The following is a 21566-nucleotide window of genomic DNA, read 5'->3' on the forward strand; positions in this document are numbered from 1 at the left end:
GGCATTTATTACCTGAATAATTCTGGCAAATAGCTTAACCTTTCACTCAACACCTCAGTTTTCTCATCTGTAAATTGGGAGGATTGGACTAGATGGTCTCTGAGTACCTCCTTTCAGTTTTAACTCTATGAGCCTATGAAACTTGCAACTGATAACAATTCTGAATAGTAGAAAGTGATACAATAGTAAGCAAGGATCTACTGTGTACAAAGCTATAAGGCTAGGCATTTGTGAAGAAATAAAGTCAGAATAGTTTTGTTCTTTTGGGGGTTTTAGGTTTTAGAAGAGGGATAACAACAACACAGATAATTATAAAACACAATATTACATGATAACTGCATGAGAGTCAATGATAAACCAAGAGTCCAAAAGACTGAAAACAAATTTTGCCATTCCTCTTCTGCCTCAGAAGTTATTAACTTAAAATGTTGAGTAAGATATGTCTTTTCAGACATGGCCATTGTGGAAATTTGTTTTGTTGGACTATGAATGTTTATAATAAGAATTCTTTCCTTTCTTCTTTCTTTTCTTCCTTCCTTCCTGACTTTCTTTTTTCTTTCTCTCCCTCTTTCCTTCCTTCCTTTGTTCCTTTCTTCCTTCTTTTTTCTCCTTTCTTTCCTTTCTTCTTTTCTTTTTCTCTCAATGAGAGGCAATGGAAATGATAGACTATACATGCTTATAAAAATAAATACATTTATTGAAAAATAAATTCATTATTGTACATAGTAACAAGAAGATTGCACGATGATCAACTGTGATGGACTTGGTTCTTTTCAACAATGAGGTGATTTAAGGAAATTCCAAAAGACTTGTGATGCAAATAGGCATCCACACCCAGAAAGAGAACTATAAAGATTGAATGTGGATCAAAGCAAAGATTGTCACCTTGTTTTTTTTTTCCTTTCTTATGTTTTTTCCTGTTTTTGATCTGGTTTTTCTTGTGTAACATGACATAGATGGAAATATGTCTAGAAGAATTATACATGTTTAACCTATATTGGATTGCTTGCTGTCTTGGGGAGGGGAGAAGAGAGGGAAAAAAATTTGGAACAAAAGGTTTTGCAAAGGGGAATATTGAAAACTATCCTTGCATCTATTTGGAAAAATAAAATACTATTGAAATAAAAAAGAATAGAAAAATAAATTCATTACAAAATAAAGTGCAATGAAATCTGAAAGAGATGGTTATTATTAATTTGGGGAAATCAGAAAAAGTTAAAGGATGGGCAAAAATTCAGTTGGCAAAGTTGGGGATGAACATTTCTTCAGGAGTAGAGAATACTTCCCTTCTTGTCTGAGCAAAAACATAGAAGTAGGAAAGCATGATGGGCAGGAGAAGGCAGTGTTGGAGTCATCAAGTCTGGCTGGAGGTAAGAGTACTGGAGAAAAGTAATATGAGATTAAGCTTGGAAATGTTGGGTGGCACCTTTGAAAGGAGGGCCTTGAATGCCAGGCCAAGGATTTTGGTCTTTTCTTAGTAGGCATTTCAATGAAACATGACCCATACTTGTCAGCCTGCACATCATCAAAATGTTTGCCAACAGCCTTGTAAGATGCTGCCTTGAAATAAATGTAATATGTCTTTCCACATATTATATGTCTTTATACTTTCAATTTTATATGAACTCAGGATCTAGCACAGTGCCTTGTAAATAGCAGATACTTCCTAAATGTTTATTGGTTTGCTTTGGACCTGTAAGAGGGAAGAAAGAGTTAATATTGAAAAAAATATGGAAAACATAAAAGGGAGCAAAAGTATACCTGTAGCTCCCCCCAAAATAATAACAAACAATCCTATCATCTCATAAAGAGCTGATGTAGGGGAAGGAGTGCTGGAATTGGAGTCTCACCTTAACCTGTCTCCTCAACAGTAGCATTAAGAAGGGTATTAGGCTAAAGAATCCCTGAGTCTTAACATTGTATATTTCCAGAATTCCATGGATGGCAAGTTTGATGATCATGAATGCATGTTGATGGTTTTGTACCTGCTCTGGCTCACTGCCTTCTCATTATTATGGTGGAGTATCCCATAATCTTACGTTTTTATAAACTTCAGCATTGGAAAAGGGCCTCACATATATTGTTTAAATACATTACTAAATACTTTTCTGTTTGTAATTCTAGATAGAACTGGTATAAAAAATAGCTAGATTTGGAATCCAAACGCCTGTAATCAAATCCCTATCACAAGATCTGGAATCAAAGAGATCTGAGTTCTGATCCTGCCTCAGATATTGGGGAGAGGGGTGGCTGTCATTTAACATCTCCTAGCTTCAACATCCTCATCTACATTATGGAGATAATAACAACATCTACGTCCCAGGATTATCATGAGAATAAAATTTAGAGAATATATCTAAAACACTTCATAAATCTTAGTTTCAATTTTATTAATCTCTCCTTTGAGTCACAAAATTTCTAATTTGGTATTTAATTGGGGATTTTAAAATTTGTTCTTTTTCTAGCTTTTTTAGTTGTATACCCAATTCATTTATCTCCTCTTTCCCTATTTTATTAATGTAATTATTTAGAGATATAAAATTTCCCCCAAGAACTGCTTTAGCTACATCCCATAGGTTTTAGTATATTGTCTTATTGTTGTCACTCTCTTGGATGAAATTATCAATTGTTTCTGTGATTTGTTGTTTGATTCCCTTATTATTTAGAAGTAGCTTATTTAATTTCCAATTAGTTTTTAATGTATCTTTTCATGATCCTTTATTGAACATAATTTTTATTTGTGTTGTGGTCTGAAATGGAAGCATTAACTATTTCTGCCTTCTGGAATTTGATTGTGAGGTTTTTATGCCCTAATATATGGTCAATTTTTATGTAGGAACCATGAACTGCTGGCACTTTGTAAATTCTAAGTGTAAACTACTTACATGTTAGTTATTATTATTGTGACAATAATCTTACGAAGTCGGAGTTGTTATAATATATATTTTATAGAGAAGGTGACCAGGACTTAGGGGAAATGACTTGCCCAGGTACACATAGCTAGTAAGTGTCTGAGATGGGATTTGATTCCAGGCTGTCTGGATTTCAAACCCAGAGATTTTCTACTGTGCCACATCAGCTCTATCTAGAATTAGCAACAGAAAAAGTATTTAGCAAGTGACTCCTATCCCTAGAGATCTGAGAAACCTGTTTGCTCTCCCTTATCTACACAAACGTAGGGACAGGTTTCTGAGAGACTCAGAAGTGGTACACCAAGTGTGTGTTGCTCTCTTATCCTAGAGAATGACCAGCTACTTGCTCTGAGCAGACCTGTCTGCACTGCTCTCCCCTAATTGATTCATTTCTTGACCTTGGTTCCTTTGGGCATTCCCATTCCTCCCCTGCTCTGGGTGCCAGAATGCAAATGCCCTGGGAGTAAAAATAGCAGTTGCTGAGTCGGCAGGACTGGGGCCAGAGCATGCTATAGGCTCTAGGGCCAGCTTGGGGTAGTGGGGGCTTAAAGCTTCTTGGTAAAGTCTCTGGGGAGTTCTGATTCCAACCCATCCCAGGAGCAGGGATATCACCATTAGCTCTCTTTGAGCCCCAACCATCCCTGCTCCCCCTGCCTGAGGGCCCATATCCTACAATTCTCACTGGCAGTTCTATTGCTCATTGCCTAGCAGCATAGCAAGGCTTTCTCCCTTCCCTATACTTCTACCAGCACCCCTGCTTTTAGGACTTATGGGTAAGCCTCTATTCTAGAGCTATTCTTTGTACCAACTTTATCCCAACAACTCCTTATCACTTGCTTAATCAACGGGGATTTATTAAATACCCACTATGAGCTAGGCATTGTGCTGGTGATACAGAGAAAGAAACAATCCCTACTCTCAAAGATCCAAATCCAGTTTCAGAGACTTATTAGTTGTGTGATCTTAGATAAGTCACTTTACTTCTAGCTATTGTTATTATGTATCTATATAAACATATAGAGAATAGATGCAAAATGCAAGATAGTTAAATATAAGGTAGTTTGGGAGGGAGAGTACTGACAGTTGGGGAAATCATGAAAGATTTCATGCAGAAAGTGCTGCTTGAGTTACATCTTGAAAGAAGAGGAGAATTGATGATACAGAGGTGATAAAGGAGTATGTTCCAGACATGTAACAGTTGGCTCAGTGCCCAGAGTACTGTGTCTAGAATCAGCAATACTTGCATTCAAAGCCAGCTTCCAACACTTACTAACTGTGTGACTATGGGTAAGTCACTTAATCCTGTTTGCCTCAGTTTCTTCATCTGTAAAATGAATTGGAGAAGGAAATAGCAAACAGTATCCTTGCCAAGAAAATCTAAATATGGGGTCACTGAAAACAATAAAATAATAACAAAATTCAAAGCATGGGAGATAGCCAGTGCAAAGACATGAAGTGCTGTGCTAGAGGGTCAGCAAGAAGACCAAGTATGATAGATTATAAAATATAAGAAGGGAAATAATGAATGTATAGTGAAGATGAGGAAATAGATTTGGGCCAGATTGTAAAATGCTTTAAAAGTCAAAAAAGTTTTTATTTGACCTTAGAAGTAATAGGGAGCCACTAGAGTTCATTGAGTAGGAGAGTGACATGGTTAGAATTGTACTTAAGAAAAGCCAGATGGTACAGTGGATAGAGCACTGGACCTGGAGCCAGGAAGACTTGAATTCAAATCTGACCTCATACACTTACTTTCTTTGTGATCCTGGGCAAGTCACTTTACCCTATTTGCCTCAGTTTCCTCTAGAACAGGGCTTCATAAATTTTTTCCACTTGCAACTCCTTTTTGCTCAAGAAATTTTTATGCAAACCTAGCTATATAGGTATACTTATAAAACATTTACTTATAATAAATTACAATTTTGCCATTCCCCACATTCAGTTACAAGATCCCATATGGGACTATGACTCACAGTTTAAGAACTGGAATCTAGAAGATGGATTGGAGTAGAAAGACTTGAGACAGAGAGATCATTTAGGAGACCATTGCAATTATTTAGATGAGAGGCAATAAAGACCTGAAGTAAGGTACTGTCTGTGTAGGGGTATAAAAGAGACAGATCATACATCTTTGAGAGCTTACAGCAAATTCTGCAAATCAGGGCTTGATTTATTGTTTTATTGATTTCTAGATTTATGAAATTGATGAGGAAATATTAATAATGCCAATTAAACTTAAAAATATGTCATGCATATATTTCCCCTCCAGAGAACCAGTTAGATATTTAACACAGCATATTCTGTTACCTATGGGAGTAGAGAGAAAAGGTAAGATGTGAAGGATGCTCTGGAAGGAGGTAGAAATGAAGAAATATCAAATACTACGGAGGTTATAAACTGATGGATACTGGAATAAAATAGGATGCCTTTGACAGAAATAGAAAAGTTTGAAAAAAAGGATAGAGAGGGCATAATGAGTTCTGTTTTGGACACTTTGAGTCTGACATATCTTTGGCACATCTAGCCTTCAGCATCAGTTTTCTTTGGAGGGCATCTTGGTACACAGAATGCCCATTGGCTGAATCCCATAGTGTAAATAGAAAGAACATTAGACTGAATGTCAGAAAGCCTAGGTTCCAATCCAGGCAAAGCTACTTACTAGCTATATGACCTTAAACAAGTCAATTGACTTCTGGATCTCAGTTTCCTCCTTTGGAAAATGGGTGTAATAATATACTCTCTTCCTCACAAAATTATTGTGAAAATCACAAGAACCAATTAAGTATCTTCTATGAATGAATAATGCTATTATTGTTGTTAAAATTCTACTCTTCAGTCTAGAATTAGGGACCCCTCCCTCAATTCTCCATCTTTTTGGGATTCCTTTACTCAAAGATTCTCAGAAAACTAGGAAAACTTGATCCTTTGTCTCCTACGCAGACATAATTTTTCAGTCTCAGAGTCTTTGTATTGGCCTTCTATCCTACCTGGGAATGACCTTTTTCCTCCTCTCTGTTGGGTTGTGTCCTACCCTTTCTTTCCCAGCTCTATTTAAGTCAAGCTCTTCCAGGAAACTTTCCCTGATTAAATCTCTTTAAGCTCACTGACTTCATTCCTTCCTCATGCATCCAGTAGTGACGTCCACAGACATGATTTAAGTTTGCTACCCCGTAGCATGTAAGGTCTACATGGTGTGACCTTATCCTGCTCCCTCATCAGAAACTCAGCTTCCTGTGGGCAGACAATGTATCTTCCTTATCAGGCTAGGAATCTTTCAAGGGTAAGAACCGTGCTTGCCTAATTAGGTAGAAAACTACACCAAAAGGAAATTGCCCTCTGAGAATAATAGTTCCAAAACAGTGTGAATTTGAACATGATAAGTATTGCTGCTTAATCCATTGTTTCCACAATAGGTGTTAAATTTTCACAAGAGTCTATCCCAGGTTTTGGCAAAAGTGGAATAGAGTCACCTGGAAAAGGTGACAGAGGGAGGGAAAAAAGAGAAAGACAGACAGAGCCATCTTTGTCTCCTTCCCCATTGAGTAAATTCAAATTCCTAAATCTGTTATTCTCCTCCTGAGACCCACTCCCTCCTAAAGTCTTTCTCTCCTCCTACCCAAAGTATCCTTGGATTCTTGGGGTGGGGTCAGAGATAGCAGATGCCTAATTTAGTCCTTTAGCCACTACAGGGATTCAAGAAGTCTGAGTATGTCATGGTACCTCCATGGTACATGTCATCAAAGCCCACACCAATGACCCCAGACACCATGATGTTATAACAATAAATAATTTGATAGCCTAAATGCTTCCAGTCCATCATCTTTTAACATGAGCTTGTATCTAAAAATAAACTTAGCCAAATGGATGTGAACCCTTTTAAAATGAAAGAAACTACTTGGTTTGGCCAGCTTGTAAATTATATCCAGTTGCCTTATCCACTTCATTAGATGGTCATTAGCCCTTACATTTAACATTTAGACATATGGGGAGGATATTGAGAAGAGCAAATTAGGTATTTGGTCTCATAATTATGTCACTCAAGTCAGAGGGAAGGATTTTCTTGGAGGAGAGGGCAGAGTAGAAATTAAAGGATCTATTTTAGAATGAAGTTAGGTTTTGTGTATCTTGGAATAAGAGAAATGATACATGAGGGATTTGTGGGGAGCTGGAATTGAGATATTGTAGTCTAAGAGACATTTCCTTTGATTTATCTTGTATACCTTCCATCAACTTGTCCTTCTCTCTTCTTTTCACTAAATTCTCCTGCAGATAAACTTCTCAAAACTTCTTCCACTTCCACTTCAACAACTCTCCCTTTCCCTCCCCTCTTCTCCTTTTTTCCCTCTCCTCTCCTCTCTCTCTATCTCTATCCTCTCTCATCTCTCTCTCTCCCTGTTTCTTCCTCTCTCCCTTTCTCCCTCTCTCTGTTTCTTTCTCTCTCTACCATCCCCCATTTCTCTCTCCCCTCTCCCTTTATCCCTCTTCCCTTTCCCTATTCTTTCTTCCCTCCTTTCCTTCTTTCCTCCCTTCCTCCCCCTCTCTCTTTAATTCTCTCCCCCCTTTCTCATTCTCCCCCCTTCCTTTCTCCCTTCCTTTCATTCTCCCTTCTCCTTCCCTCCTTCTCCTCCTCCTTTCAATTATCCTCACTCTTTCCCTCCCCAAGTCCATCCCCAATTTGGTTCTTTGAAGTGACAACCATTGAAGAACTTGTCAATTTATTTGTCCTTCTACTAGGAAAGTTACCTCAAACCCTACATTTTTCAGGGAAGCCATTACCAGGTGTCTTCTCTTTGATATTACCTTTTATTTACCTTTTAAATATAGTTTGCATATACACAGTCTGTTTGAATATTGACTCCCTGGTTGGATTGTAAGCTTCTTTAAGGACAACTGTTTATGTCTTTTTTTTTTGTATTCCCAGCAAAGTGCCTCATAAGCACTTAATAAATTCTTGTAGGCTTGTGACAGAAGCCATCATTACCACATAACCTACCGATTTGTGTGCTATTTTTTAAACATGGCAATAGTGCCATTTGGCCACACATTGTTTGGATGCCACATAGATAATACTCATGATACAAGATCTGAGGAAATTGAGGATCTTGTGAAGCCCACGACCACCCTGTTCCCCTCCATCCACCTGTGAATTCCTATTATCTTTTCATGATCTGATAACAAGATAGTTAGGTTAGTAAAAAAAAAAAAATCTTTTCTATATTACTTCACCTGACTTATATTCCTCCATTTTTAAACAACCCATCTTGAGTTCTTTCCTCATCTGAGTTTGGAGCCCTTCCAATATATTTCTGGGGACTAGTCACAATTCTGGGGCCCATGACTCAGAAAGACATTTCCCTCTTCAGCAATTTAGCAGGGACATATTGCTTTTGTCTTTCTGTCTCATTCTCTGTTTCCTTCTTCAGTCCCTCCACATCTTGGCTCTCCATAAAAAAGCAGCTACATATTCCAAGTTTAGTTTGAGGAATCACAAACTCACAAAATCTTTAAGTTGTGAAGACTTCAGAGACATTTAACACAATTCATACTGAGAGTCCCTTACTGCATAGTCAACAAGTGGTCATCCAGTATTTGTTTTAAGGCCTCCAGTGAGAAGAAACTTCCCATTCTACTTTTGGTAATTGATCATTTAAACAGCTCCAATTGTTACAAACTGTTTCTTAACATAAAAGCTATCTTTTAGTCTTTGTGAGATACATTTCATTTCTCATTCTGTCCCCTTGGCTTCAGGAATTCTTAACCTGTCTATGTGACTTGGAGCAAGTCACTTAATCATGTTTGCCTCAGTTTCCTCATCTGTAAAATGAGCTGGAGAAAGAAAATGACAACTCATTCATGTATCTTTGCCCCAAAAGAGGTTACGGAGAATCCAACATGACTGAAAATGACTAAAGAACAAACTATATCCCAATGTAATCAATTTCCTTTGTGAAAAATTATGACTAATATTGACTTTTTCTCATCAAATATGAAAAGGTCAATATTAGCCACATTTTTTCTTCAAACATATTAAATATGAAACTCAATTTGACCAATAAATGCTCATTATGTGGAACATTTTTTTGTGTGTGAAAGTAGACAATTTATCCAATTTGCTCCACAATTTTCTCAATCACTTTCCTATTTCACACCTCCTATAAAGATAATTTTAGATTCTGACATTATATTTCAATTCCCAAAATGTTAATTCTCTCCACCCCATTTTGTACAGTTTTAGGAGATATTCAATTATTGATTACTTTAACTGAATGTTGTTGCCTTCCCCCACCCCAACACTTCCAACCCCAATAACACACTGCTTGAAATGGGAACTGGAATAGTGTTTATGATGGGGGTGGGAAGAAAGGGGAATGGATACCATCTTACATCTGAGGAGAATCAGAAATTTAGAAATTCCTAGGTTAACAAACCTTCCTGCCTACTTCCCTTTTCTTTGCCTGACTTGAATCATGAGTCAGCTCTCTGTTTTTCTTTTCCTATTTAAAGTGCTATGTATACTCACAAAAATACTAATACATACTCATACAGATTTCCTGGACAAACAAAGTCTTAGCTTTACATACATACACATATGCCATATATATTCTTAAATTTATGCTCCTTACTATTTTGTAGTCAGATACAACTCTACCTCCTCCTTTAGACAAGGTAGTTCTTCACTTCTGGTACTGTGGTCTACCATTTTCATTCCCTCTTAACATTCTGTCCCCTTTCACTGCAGTCAAATAGGTGTCTGCTCTGTTCCTATCAGGGTACTTATTAACCCTGGCACTACCCTTTATTCTATAGTGTCATCCCCCCACCTTCCTAGCTTCCCCTCTTGTTACTTCTGGAATGCCTGTTCTTTACCCCTCTCCTTCTCCTCATCCTGTCCCCTCTAACCCCTCCAAATTCAGTTCCTCCCTTCTCCTCTAGTTGTCCAGCTCTCTAATCCCTACTCCCTTGCCCATGTTTATACAGACCCCCTACACACTTCCCTTAACTTTCATTTTCTTATTGACCCAATACTCCTGCATCTCTCTGCCCACATTGTTCCCATTCTAGGCCAACTTCTGCCAGCCCCTAATTTTCCTCCTGCCTCAGCTCTTATACTTCCTTTACATAAACAGACCAAAGCCTGTTGTCAGATACACAGGAAGAGAAAGGAGGGAATGAGTGGGTGACAGGGTAGGCAGTGTTCTGGGAAGAGGGACCCAACATGGTGTCCTCCATGGGCATCTCATGAATTTCTTTTACAGGAGCAAAGAAACCAGTACCCTTCACCTTTGCCATCCTTCCAAGCCTCCTCCCCCCCATTTTCTTGCCCTACACACATACCTTCTCCTTCCCCACTTCACTAAGCTTCCCTTTTATCTCTCTCTCCCAGAAATTGACTGAAGCATTACAAACTAGCTGAGAAGGGTGCCTGTTTTGGACTAAGTTTGCTGTCTCGTCTCCTCCCGGAGAATCAGCATCATCCAGGTTTCTGTCCCTGGGAAACCCTCCATCAAAAGAATTAATTGTCATCATCCATGGAGCAGAAGAGATCAGTAATCACTGATGTGAAAGGGCTCATAGTCAGGGGCAGGGACAAGGACAGTGTCAAACACATGGGCAAGGGCAGTGTGAACCAGTAAAGAGATAGAGGCAGAAACAGTGACCCCCCCAAAAAAAAAGATGGGGACAGGGGCATCTAGAAGTCAAAGGAAGCAGGGCAAAAGAAACAGGGTTAGGAAAGGATTCAGACAGCGTGAGGGCAAGAAGCAGAAACAAAAGTGGAGGGCAGTTTTTCAACAGCGCCAAGGTTTGGGGATAGGGGAGTTTGGGCAGAGAAGTATGATTGTTCAAAGCAAAACGGTGGCTCCCTTTAAGCCATGCTGGGGCAGGCAAACTAGCATGGGGCTCAGGATCCCTATGTGCTGGGGGAAAGGAAGGCAACAATAAGTGGGGGGCATTACTCACAGTTAAACTGGCCCGATGAGGTTCCCGAAAGTTCTCGGGTTTCCTGCCCTAAACTCTCCACGATTTCTCCCTTGTCAGGCTAAGACTGGGGCTAGGGCTGGGGCTGGGGCTGGGGCTGGGACTCCAGGGGACTTGGCTGGGGGGCCGGCCGGCCAGGGACAGCTGCTGCTGCTGATGTCAGAGGGTCATGAGTGAAACCTGAGGACTCAGCCAATCTTCAGGTAGGAAGAGTGTCCTTCGCTTGGGTTTCAGACATGGCTCCCAACTCAGCCAGGCGAGTTTGGGATCTGAGGTCTACTCACTGATCAGGGGGCAAAAGAGACACTGACAGACAATATTTAGAATCCCCTCCTTCTCACATACACCTAACACACTCACAAACAACATATCCCTACAAGCACTCCATGCTTCTCTTTATATAATCACACATACACATGAATTCACTCACATGAAATGAGTGCTCCCCATACATATTAACATAGTAACAGTCACACTAATTCCTACTCACATATCCAGATATGTACATTTGTATACATTTTTGTATCCAAAAGTAAGCATTTTTATAGTTCTCTGAGGCTTACAAAGTACTTTATACATATTAACTCAATTGATCCTCATAACCCTGGGAGGTGGGTGCTATTGTCCCCATTTTAGAGAGGAAGAAACTGAGGCTAAGAGAGATTAAGTGCCTTATTTAGTCACGCAGCTTCTGAATTCAAATTCAGGGCTTTCTGACTGCAAGCCTAACACTCTTTCCACTACATCACCTAGTGGCTCTTTGTAGTAATGCACAAAGAAACAACCAATGATCTTGGCACAAACTTTTATCCAGAGTCGAATCAACAAGTTAACAAGCATTTTTTAAGTATCTACTATGTGTCCGGCTGTCTGTGTGTTTGTAGCAATGTATCCTATCCCTTTTCACACTCACTCCCTCTTTATCTCACATATGTCAAGGCCATACTGCATAGAGTATATGGGGCACCTAAATGGCATAGAAGCTAAAGCAGTGGGCTCTTGGAATCAGGAAGACTTATCTTCCCGAGTTCAAATCTGACCTCCGACATTTATTAGCTGTGTGATTCTGGGCAAGTCACTTAACCCTGTTTGCCTCAGTTCTTCATCTATAAAATAAGTTGGAGCAGGAAATAACAAACCACTCTTTGCCAAAACCCCAAATGTGGTCACAAAGAGTGGGGCTGAAAAACATACCCCCACCCCCCCACATAACACCCCTATAATGACTTCCTGGACACTATTGGGGGCTGGTCAGAAAAATGACCATAGGAATTAGATTTTAGATGGAGTCATTTCTAGGTGAGAGAGTGTAGAAGAAAACATGTAGGTTTTCCTGATACTTCTAAGGCAAATATGCTCAGATACTTAGTCCACCACTTCAACCCCAACTTTACCCCCAACCCAGCACCCAATGAATTTCTAGACTTTGGTGACCCCTAGTGGCTTTCAGGTGATTCTGCCCTTCTTATGTAACTTCTTATAGACCTTTTTCCTCCACCACAGACAACCTTTAATTCTGAAAAAGAACATAGAGCCTGCCCTCAAGAAACTTCCAATTTAGTAGAAAATAAAAGATATACTAAGAATAGACATGTACATTATATATATATATACATATATATACACATTATAAATTACATGTGTGTATACATTCACATTATATATATATATATAGTTATGATAAATTTAATGAAGAAAAGATTACTTCTAAATAGAGGGAATAAGAAAGAATACACGAAGAAGGTAGCACCTCGAGCTTAAAGGAAAGGAAGGATTTTAGCAGACAAAAATGACAGTAGGGGATTTGGGATGGAGTAGCACAAGGCAGGAAGGGTTGGCAGTGGAAGGATGAATGAAAAAAAATGTGGGAAGAGAAGGGAGTTAGGATGATTGACTTCCTGGGTAAAAAAAAAAAAAAGAAATTGAATCCAGCAAAGCATATGGAACATCCTTCAGCAGAGGTCAACCAATTAACAAATACCAAATTCTGTGCTAAACACTTAGGGCACAAGGCAAAAAGGCATAAGGCAAAAATGAAATCATTGCTGCACTCAAGGAGTTTACATTCTAACTGGTGAGACAACATGAACATATCTGCATATAAAGCCCCCTCTAAAGAGCATAAAAATAACTTGGATCTTTAGAAGCTGGTGGGTATGAGAGTTTTTGCTCATCTCCTGAGACAAGATAATAATTCAGAGTTTGGGGATGGGGGCAGGACTAGGGGAAAAACCTGGGATAGAAGAATAAAGAGCACACTGAGAAGAAAGATGTCGTAGTGGGACTGGGGTGGTGTGCAAAGCAGATATTGGGTGGAGGGAGGCGGTTTGAACAGAAGTCATAGTTGTGGACTTCTTTCTTTCTTCTGGGAAAGGTGGGAGGGTGGGGAAGACAAGAAGGGACAGTCAGAGAGGTAGAGATTATCTCAATCAATGGTAGATTACAAATTAACTTTATTTCCCATACTTTCAGGTAGGGGGGGACTTGTTCCTCAACTATTCCTTTATTCTCTTATCAGTGGCATGTTTTCTCTTCATGAGAGGCAACCAGGTGGTTCAGTGTTTAAAACACAGTCTGGAAGATAAGTTCAAATTCAGCCTCAGCCACTACTTACTGACTATGTGCCAATGAGCAAGTCCTTTAACCTCTGTCTTCCTCAGGTTCCTCAATTGTAAAAGGAGGATCATAACAGCACCTGTCTGCTAGGGTTATCAAATGAGATATTATTTGTAAAAATAGTCCACATAATAAGTATTTAATAAATGCTTGTGTTTTTTTCCTTCCTTCATGAACAGCTGTGATCAACCCAAATATGCCCATGGGTTCTTGGTACCAAAACTCAAGACAGCTCAGGCAGCAGAGGAGATAGTGCCCTTTCCTAGTGTAGGGCTGGGATCCCAACATCAGCCCGTTCTAGAGTCTCTTTCTCTCCCACCTCCCACCCCTGTGTCTCTGTCTCTGTCTCTTTTTCAACTAGGGGCAAAATCATGAGCATTCGCATTTCATGACTAAACTCCCCAAAAGAGAATTAATATCAACTTGGGTCTTTCATTCAACCCCATTAGATTAGGAATTGCCATGGAACTTATGTGCCTGATTCACAGGAGCATCAGGACGCTTGAGTTCCACAGTGACATCTAGTGTTATAATACTTATCTTACATAAATACAAGCAAAATGAATACAAAATTGGTAAAGGAGTACACAAGCAGCTGTGCAGTGGGGGCATGAATCAGGAAAGACATCAGGCAGAAAATGATCTTGAGCAATTCCAATATATTTGGGATGGAAAACACCATCTGGATCCAGAGAATATTCGATGCATATTCATAGTGTTTTCACTTTTTGTTGTTTTTTTCTTTCTCATGATTTTTCCCCCTTTTTGGTCTGATTTTTCTCACACAACTTGACAAATATAGAAATATGTTTAAAATAATCACATATATTTAACCTATATCAGATTACTTGCTCTCCTGGGGAGGTGGGAGATAAAGTAGGGAGGAAGAAAATTTTGGAACACAAAGTCTTACAAAAACAAAAGTTGAAAACTATCTTTACATGTATTTGGAAAATAGAGTACTATTTTAAAAAATTTAAAAAGAGAGAAAGAAAAGAAGGTGACCTTAAGCTGAATCTTGAAGGATAAACCAAGTATTTTGAGAGGCAGAGGTAAGAATGGATGCATTCCAGGATATGGAACAGTAAAGGCACATAGATGATAAATGGAATCTTATATGTGTGGAGGCCAATATGATTGAATTATAGAGTACATAGAAGGGGTAATATATAAGAAGAATGGAAAAATAGGAAGGAGCCAGATTGTAAAGAGAGCTAAAGGCTTGCCAGAGGAGTTCATATGTGTGTTAAATGGGATCTCAATAGATAGAGTGCTAAACCTGAAGTCAGAAAAACTCATCTTCCTGAGTTCAAAATCTGACTTCAGACACATATAAGCTGTGTGACCCTGAATAAATCAATTCATACTGTTTGCCTTCGTTTCCTCATCTTTAAAACAATTTGGAGAAGGAAATGGCAATCCACTTCAATATCTTTGCCAAGAAAACCCCCTATGGGATCATTAAGAGTCACAATGACTGAAAAATGACCGAACAACAAAAAATAGGGATAATAATATAACCTACTTCCCAGATTTGTTGTGAGAATGAAATGAGCTAATATTCATAAAATGCTATACAAATCTTAAAGTGCTAATTATCATTATTGACAATTCTATTTGATCTTTGGAGGGCACTGGAGGTTTATGAGTAGAAGAGTGACTAGATAAGACCTGAGCTTTATGAAAATCATTTTGGTGGCTATTTGGAGGCTACATTGCAGAGAGGAAAAGCCTGAGGTAGGGAGAGCAAATAACAGTGAAGTAATAGAGATAAAGATGAAAAGAGTCTGAACCAAGGTAGTAGCTAAGTTAGTAGAAAGGAAGGAATGTAGATGAGAGATACACATGATAAGATCTGATTAATTGATTGGATAAAAGGGGTGAATAAGAGGGAGGAATTGAACCCAGGTAACTGGAAAGATGATGGTGCCTTTGGCAATAAGAGGAAAGATCAATGCACATGTCCTATTCCAAAAGTCATCCCTGATACACTGGTACTCAAAAACTACTTGTAAATTGTTTGAATGATTAATGAGTGTTGGGAGAATTAGTAGGAGCAAGGGGAGATTTGAAAGATAGTGTTGTTGGCTTCCCACCTTCATTCATCCAGCTCTAGGACCTTCTCTAACCTTTGTAGTGTGACATTGCCATGGTGAGGAAGGGGACTAACTGTTTTCTCTCACGGGCCCCCATGTTCATGTGGATTGGGTCACTACTTCCTAGCTCCTCCCCTTAGGCAAGACTTTTCCTACTAGTCACTTCCCATATTCATTGAATATGGTTTGGTTTTCCTTTCAAATAAGTTTAGGCAAGGAAAAAACCCACCAAAAAACAATGGGAAGAGGAAATGATTGAGGGCACCACCTCTCATACCATTCTTAGCCACTAACAATACTCCAAAATTGAAGGCTTGTTCTTGCCCATAAAGAACAAAATCTACATTTTTCTATTTGCTTTGGGAAATTAAAATAAGTGAATTCACAATTTTCTTTCACTTGGCTCTGACCCCAGCCAGGAAAAATGACCTTAGTGAGCATAAATTACAGTTAGGAATTTTTTTTCTTTCTCCTAAGTGTTTCCTCCCTCCCTTCCTCCCCCATTTCCCTTTTTCTTTCCTACATTTGAGTAATGAAACATGTCCATAGTATAATGATTAATCACATTTATCTTGGGAAACAAGTTTTTAAAAAAAAACTAATGGAGAAGACAAAAAGCAAATAAACTCCTAAAAAGGACAATGGGGGAATAAATACACTTCTTCCAAGAAGGGGAAGTTTGAGAAAGGAATGAGGAACATCAGGAATCACTAACCCTGAACTCAAGAGCATGGAAAATCCTAGTAAATCTAGTACCTTCTTCATGACTGGTCCACAGCTAGATATCATAGCCTCTATCTTGTAGTTCAATGAGTTTAGTGTTCTCGTTCTATAGTATTGGTGGTAGCAGTAGTAGCTGAGGATTTCCTGACTCTTTCTATCCATTGTCATGATCCTCGACATCTGATCTGCTTGCCCCTAGATTAAAATTTCTGTCCTTCCTTTTCTTTAGGGTTGAAAACAATTGACTTGTCAGTCAGTCTGGTTCTATAGGTTCAAAACAGCTTCAAAGGGGATGGAAGAGAGGAATGCGAGTGATGTTCTATACACCAGTAGGCATGAACCCTTTCTTCCTTGTTAGTTCCTAGGGTATTGGGTAACTCAGAGGCAGCAACACTTTTTTGGATCCAAACCCTAGACTAGAACCACCGAGAGAATTTGGGTGGTAGGTCTGGGGTAGGGGTGGAGGTGGGGAGAAGGAGGGGTAGGATTAGGGGATGCTAATTCCAGTTTCCTGCTCCAAAGCTGTCCAGACTCAAAACCGTTTCAACTTGGGGGCCCATCTTAGGGCTGCAAACAGCTGTTGAAATAGATATCTCCTCAGCTCTCCCCAAGTCTCTTGCATTCTTTGGTCTGGTGGCCTTTTCCTTGACCATTGTGACTGCTGGGATCCATCTCAAAATAGGAAGTGTTATAATCCTCTTCAAAATTCAAGGTGCTGTAAGGTTTTGAATGTCTGTCTGTAAAACTGAAGCTAAGTGACAAGCCAAAACTTTGAATCACTTCTTGTACTATATACTGAAACTATAGTGTCTTGCCCAATTTGGGAAGACTCCTTTCCAATGTAGTATTAGGTATGATTAGGAGAATAATTTTTTTTTCTCTACCTGTTGAGTGTTAATAGTTTTCTTTGAAGCTTTTAATGTAATAATTTGTATACTAAACTTTTTTTTCTTGTAACTTTTGGAAAAATCTTCCTTCCCCTTCACCCCCAACTCCCTAAAATAATAGTTTCTTATTTCAAGATTGTTTCCAGGACAATTAATGAGACTAAGCATAATAGCTAGAATTTTAGATTTGCAAAGTACTTTAAAAATATCTCTTTTTTTTCCCCATTACAATTCTGGGAAGTTAGCACTATTATGGTCTCCATTTTTAGCCATTTCCTGAATTAGGGAACACAGTCTTAGTTTCCAGTTACCAAACAAAATATATCAACCATTAATTTTATGTATTTTATATATTACATATGTATGTATGTATATCCACATAATAAAACATACATATATGTATGTGCATGTAAAATCTCTCACTTTTTATTTAATCACTTTGGAGTATTTGCATGCTAGTGATATAGCTGGGTCAAATATGTACAATATAGTGACTTTCTGGGTATAGTTCCAAATCACTTTCTATTTTCAAATTGCTGGATCAATTCCCAGTCTCACAAATAAAGAATTAATTTCTGTCCAACTATTATTATCCAAAAATTATTATCTTCTTATGCCATCTTTGCCATTGTAATAGGTGGGAGGTAGAATCTTTTAATTTATATTTCTCTAATTAGTGATTTGGAGCATCTTTTCATATGGTTGTTAATAGCTTGGATTTCTTAATTTAAGGACTTGCTTATTCATCTCCTTTGACCATTCATCTATTGAGGATAATTTTTGTTCTTATATATTTGCATATCTTGGATATTGCATCATTATCTTTTATTTACTACATTTACTGCAAAGATTTTTTCCTCTAGTTTCCTCTTCCAAATTTAATTGCATTGTTGGTGTTTGGGGTGGGGGGGAAAGCATTTCAATTTTGTGTAATCAAAACTGTTCATTTTATCTACTTTAATTTTCTCTGTTCCTTGTTTGTTCAAGAACTCTTCCCTATCTAACAATTTGAAATTTATCTTCTTTGTTCTTCTGTGTTTATGGTTTGGTCTTTTAAATCTACATCATGAATCATCTGAAGCTTATGTTATATAATAGGTTATGTTGATCTAATCCTATTCTATTAGCCTACATTCTGGTTTTCCCAGAAATTTTCTTTTATTTATTTATTTGTTTGTTTGTTATTTATTGAATCAATTAGGGTTAAGTGACTTGCTCAGGGTTCCACAGTAAGAAGTGTTAAGTGCCTGAGGGCAGATTTGAACTCAGATCTTCCTAATTTCAGGGCTGATGCTCTATCCACTGCACCACTTAGCTGCCCTTTTTCCAGAAATTTTTGTCAAATAATGAGTTATAATTCCAGTAAGTATGGTCCCTGTATTTGCGGAATCCTATAATCCTATCTTCATTTGTTTCTGGATTTTGTGTACCTAATTTTTTTCATTGGTAATCTTTTCTAATTTTTAAACAGTACTAGTTTTGATTACTTCTTTGTAGTATATTTTGTGAACTGATTCTGTAAGTCCTCCTTCCTACTACCATTTGTCCTTCTCCCCATTTCTCTTGAAATTCTTGATCTTTTCTCTAGATGAATCTTGCTATTATTTTTCTAGCTTTTTAAAGTAACTCGTTAGTGTCTTCATACTGAATGAGTAAATTCATATAGGTATTGTTTTTTTTTATCATTTTTATTATGTTGCTCTGACTGAACCATTAGCAGTGTATCTGTTTTTTCTTTTTTTCTTTAGTCTTGTCTTTATTTCTATTATATATATATATGTATGTATGTATGTATGTATATATGTATGTATGTACTCGTGCAATTTTTGAGAGTGCCTTAATTGTTGGACTCCTAAATATTTTGTACATTTTGTAGTTATTTTGAATAGATTTTTTTTAACTCTGCCTATTAGATTCTACTAATATTATAAAGACTGATGATTTATTTGAGTTTACCTTATATCTTGTTAATTTGCAGAAGTTATTGTTTCAATCAACTTTTTAGTTAAATCTTTAAGAACCTCTAACCATCTTATTGTATTGTCTAAAAATATTTTGCCTTGCTTCTCATTATTTCTCAATTTCTTTTTTCCTGTCCTATTATTATACTTATCTCCTATCCTCTAGCACTATAACTAGTATTTCTAGAACTATATCAAACAATAGTAATAATAACAGAATTCTTACTTTATCTTGACATTAATGGAAAAAATCTCCATCACAAATAATTCTGGTTCTTAGTTTTATATAAATTCTATTAACCATATTTTTTAAAGATCCATTTTTAAAATGTGTTAGCAGAATTTGACATATTTTGTCAAATGCTTTTTCTATATTTATTGATTTGTTAATGTGATTCTTCTTATTATTAATTATGCTTATGATTTTCCAAATATTAAGCCAATTTAGCATTCATTCTATACATTCAAGATGAACATAATGCATAATCTTTTTATTATGTTGCTATAGTCTCTTTGAAATATTTTATATAATATTTTTATGTCTATAAATTATTGGGAAATATTGGTTTGGATATCAAGACCATATTTGTTTCAAAGAAAGAATTTGGTTGGATTTCTTCTTTTCCTATATGTATATTTTTTGCAAACAGTTTAACAATAGAATTATTTTAAAAACATTTTTGATAGAATTTGTCTGGTCTTGGGGTTTTTTTCTTCAAGAAATTCTTTGCAGATTAAATTTTCTTTTCTGAGATTGTATTATTTAAATTCTCTATTTCTTTTTCTTTTAATCTGTATGTTATATATATTTGAAACTATTCATCTATTTCTTTTATGTTATCATTTTGTTTGCATAAAATTGGACAAAATGAATTATAGTACTTTAAAATTTTTCATTTGTTGTGAATTCTTTTTTAAAATATTGGCAATTTGGACATCTATCTTTTATAATTTATTTTTTTATTTGTTAAAATTTCATTCTTCCAGCCTATTTTCTGACTTCAGACTTTTGGGCAGAGTTCAAAATTGCTCTTCAGAATGGTTGGACCAATTTACAACTTCATCAATAATATATATTAGTTCTCTGAGATACCACTACACACCTGTCAGATTGGCTAAGATGACAGGAAAAGATGAAAAATATTGGAGGGGATGGGAAAAATTGGATCACTGATATATTGTTGATGGAACTATGAACAGATCCAACCATTCTGGAGAACAATTTGGAACTGTGCTCAAAAAGTTATCAAACTGTGCATACCCTTTGATTCAGTAGTGTTTCTATTGGGCTTATATCCCAAAGAGATCTTACAGGAAGGAAAGGGACCCACATGTACAAAAATGTTTGTGGCAGCCCTTTTTGTAGTGGCTAAAAACTGGAAACTGAATGGATGCTTATCAGTTGGAGAATGGCTGAATAAATTATGGTATATGAATATTATAGAATATTATTGTTCTGTAAGAAATGACCAGCAGGATGATTTCAGAAAGGCCTGGAGAGACTAACATGAACTGTGAAATGATGCTAAGTGAAATGAGCAGAACCAGGAGATCATTATACATGACAACAACAAGACTACATGATGGTCAATTCTGATGGATATGGCTCTCTTCAACAATGAGATGTTTCAAACCAGTTCCAATTGTTCAGTGATGAAGAAAGCCATATACATCCAGAGAGAGGCCAGTGGGAACTGAGTGTGACCACAACAGTATTTTCACTCTTTCTATTATTATTTGCTTGCATTTTTGTTTTCCTTCTCAGGTTTTTTTTCCCTCTAGATCCAATTTTCTTGTGCAGCGAGATAACTGTATAAATATGTATACATATACATATATGTTTATTTATTTAACACATATTTTAACATATTTAACATGCTATTTAGGGGAGGAGGTGAGGGAAGGAGGGAAAAATTCAGAAGAGAAAGTTTTGCAAGGGTCAATGTTGAAAAATTACTACCCATGCATATGTTTTGTAAATAAAAACGCTTTAATTAAAAAAATGGTTTTGAAAAAGTAAAAAAAAAAATAATGTATTAGTGTACTTCTCTGTATACCTCTGATCTGGTATTACTGTTATTTTCTTGAGGCATTGAGTGTTTTATTATTCCAAGTTCTGAGAGACAAACCTCTGAGAGGCTTTGAAAATTCCCAAAATAGTTTGATTCAAGGTAGGATCTAATCTGGATTTGAATTTGAGCAAGAGTTGACTATGGCAGCACTCAATAACTATCAGCCAGCTAGAAAACTCTGCTAGTTCCTAGTGACAAAAGCTATAGGTAAATCTACTCTTGATTCCTACTCTGATGATATCTCCTCAATCTTTAAATTGAATTAGAAGTTGGAAGCTCTACTCCTGAGATCTGAGCCAGAGCTGTGTTGGATGTAGCTCAT

The 21566-nt window shown here is 37.2% G+C and overlaps 1 protein-coding gene across 1 annotated transcript in view; it reads right to left on the bottom strand.

The window, feature by feature from the left end:
* SCN4A (sodium voltage-gated channel alpha subunit 4) overlaps positions 1-11000 on the bottom strand; it is a 92695-nt gene extending 81695 nt beyond the window's left edge. The window contains exon 1 of the mRNA XM_051994967.1: positions 10872-11000. The gene's annotated coding sequence lies outside the window, so the exon portion shown is untranslated. The remainder of the gene's footprint in view (positions 1-10871) is intronic.
* Between the last annotated feature and the right edge of the window lie 10566 nt (positions 11001-21566).

Source organism: Antechinus flavipes, chromosome 4 (genome assembly GCF_016432865.1).
Source record: "Antechinus flavipes isolate AdamAnt ecotype Samford, QLD, Australia chromosome 4, AdamAnt_v2, whole genome shotgun sequence".
NCBI classification, from domain to species: domain Eukaryota; kingdom Metazoa; phylum Chordata; class Mammalia; order Dasyuromorphia; family Dasyuridae; genus Antechinus; species Antechinus flavipes.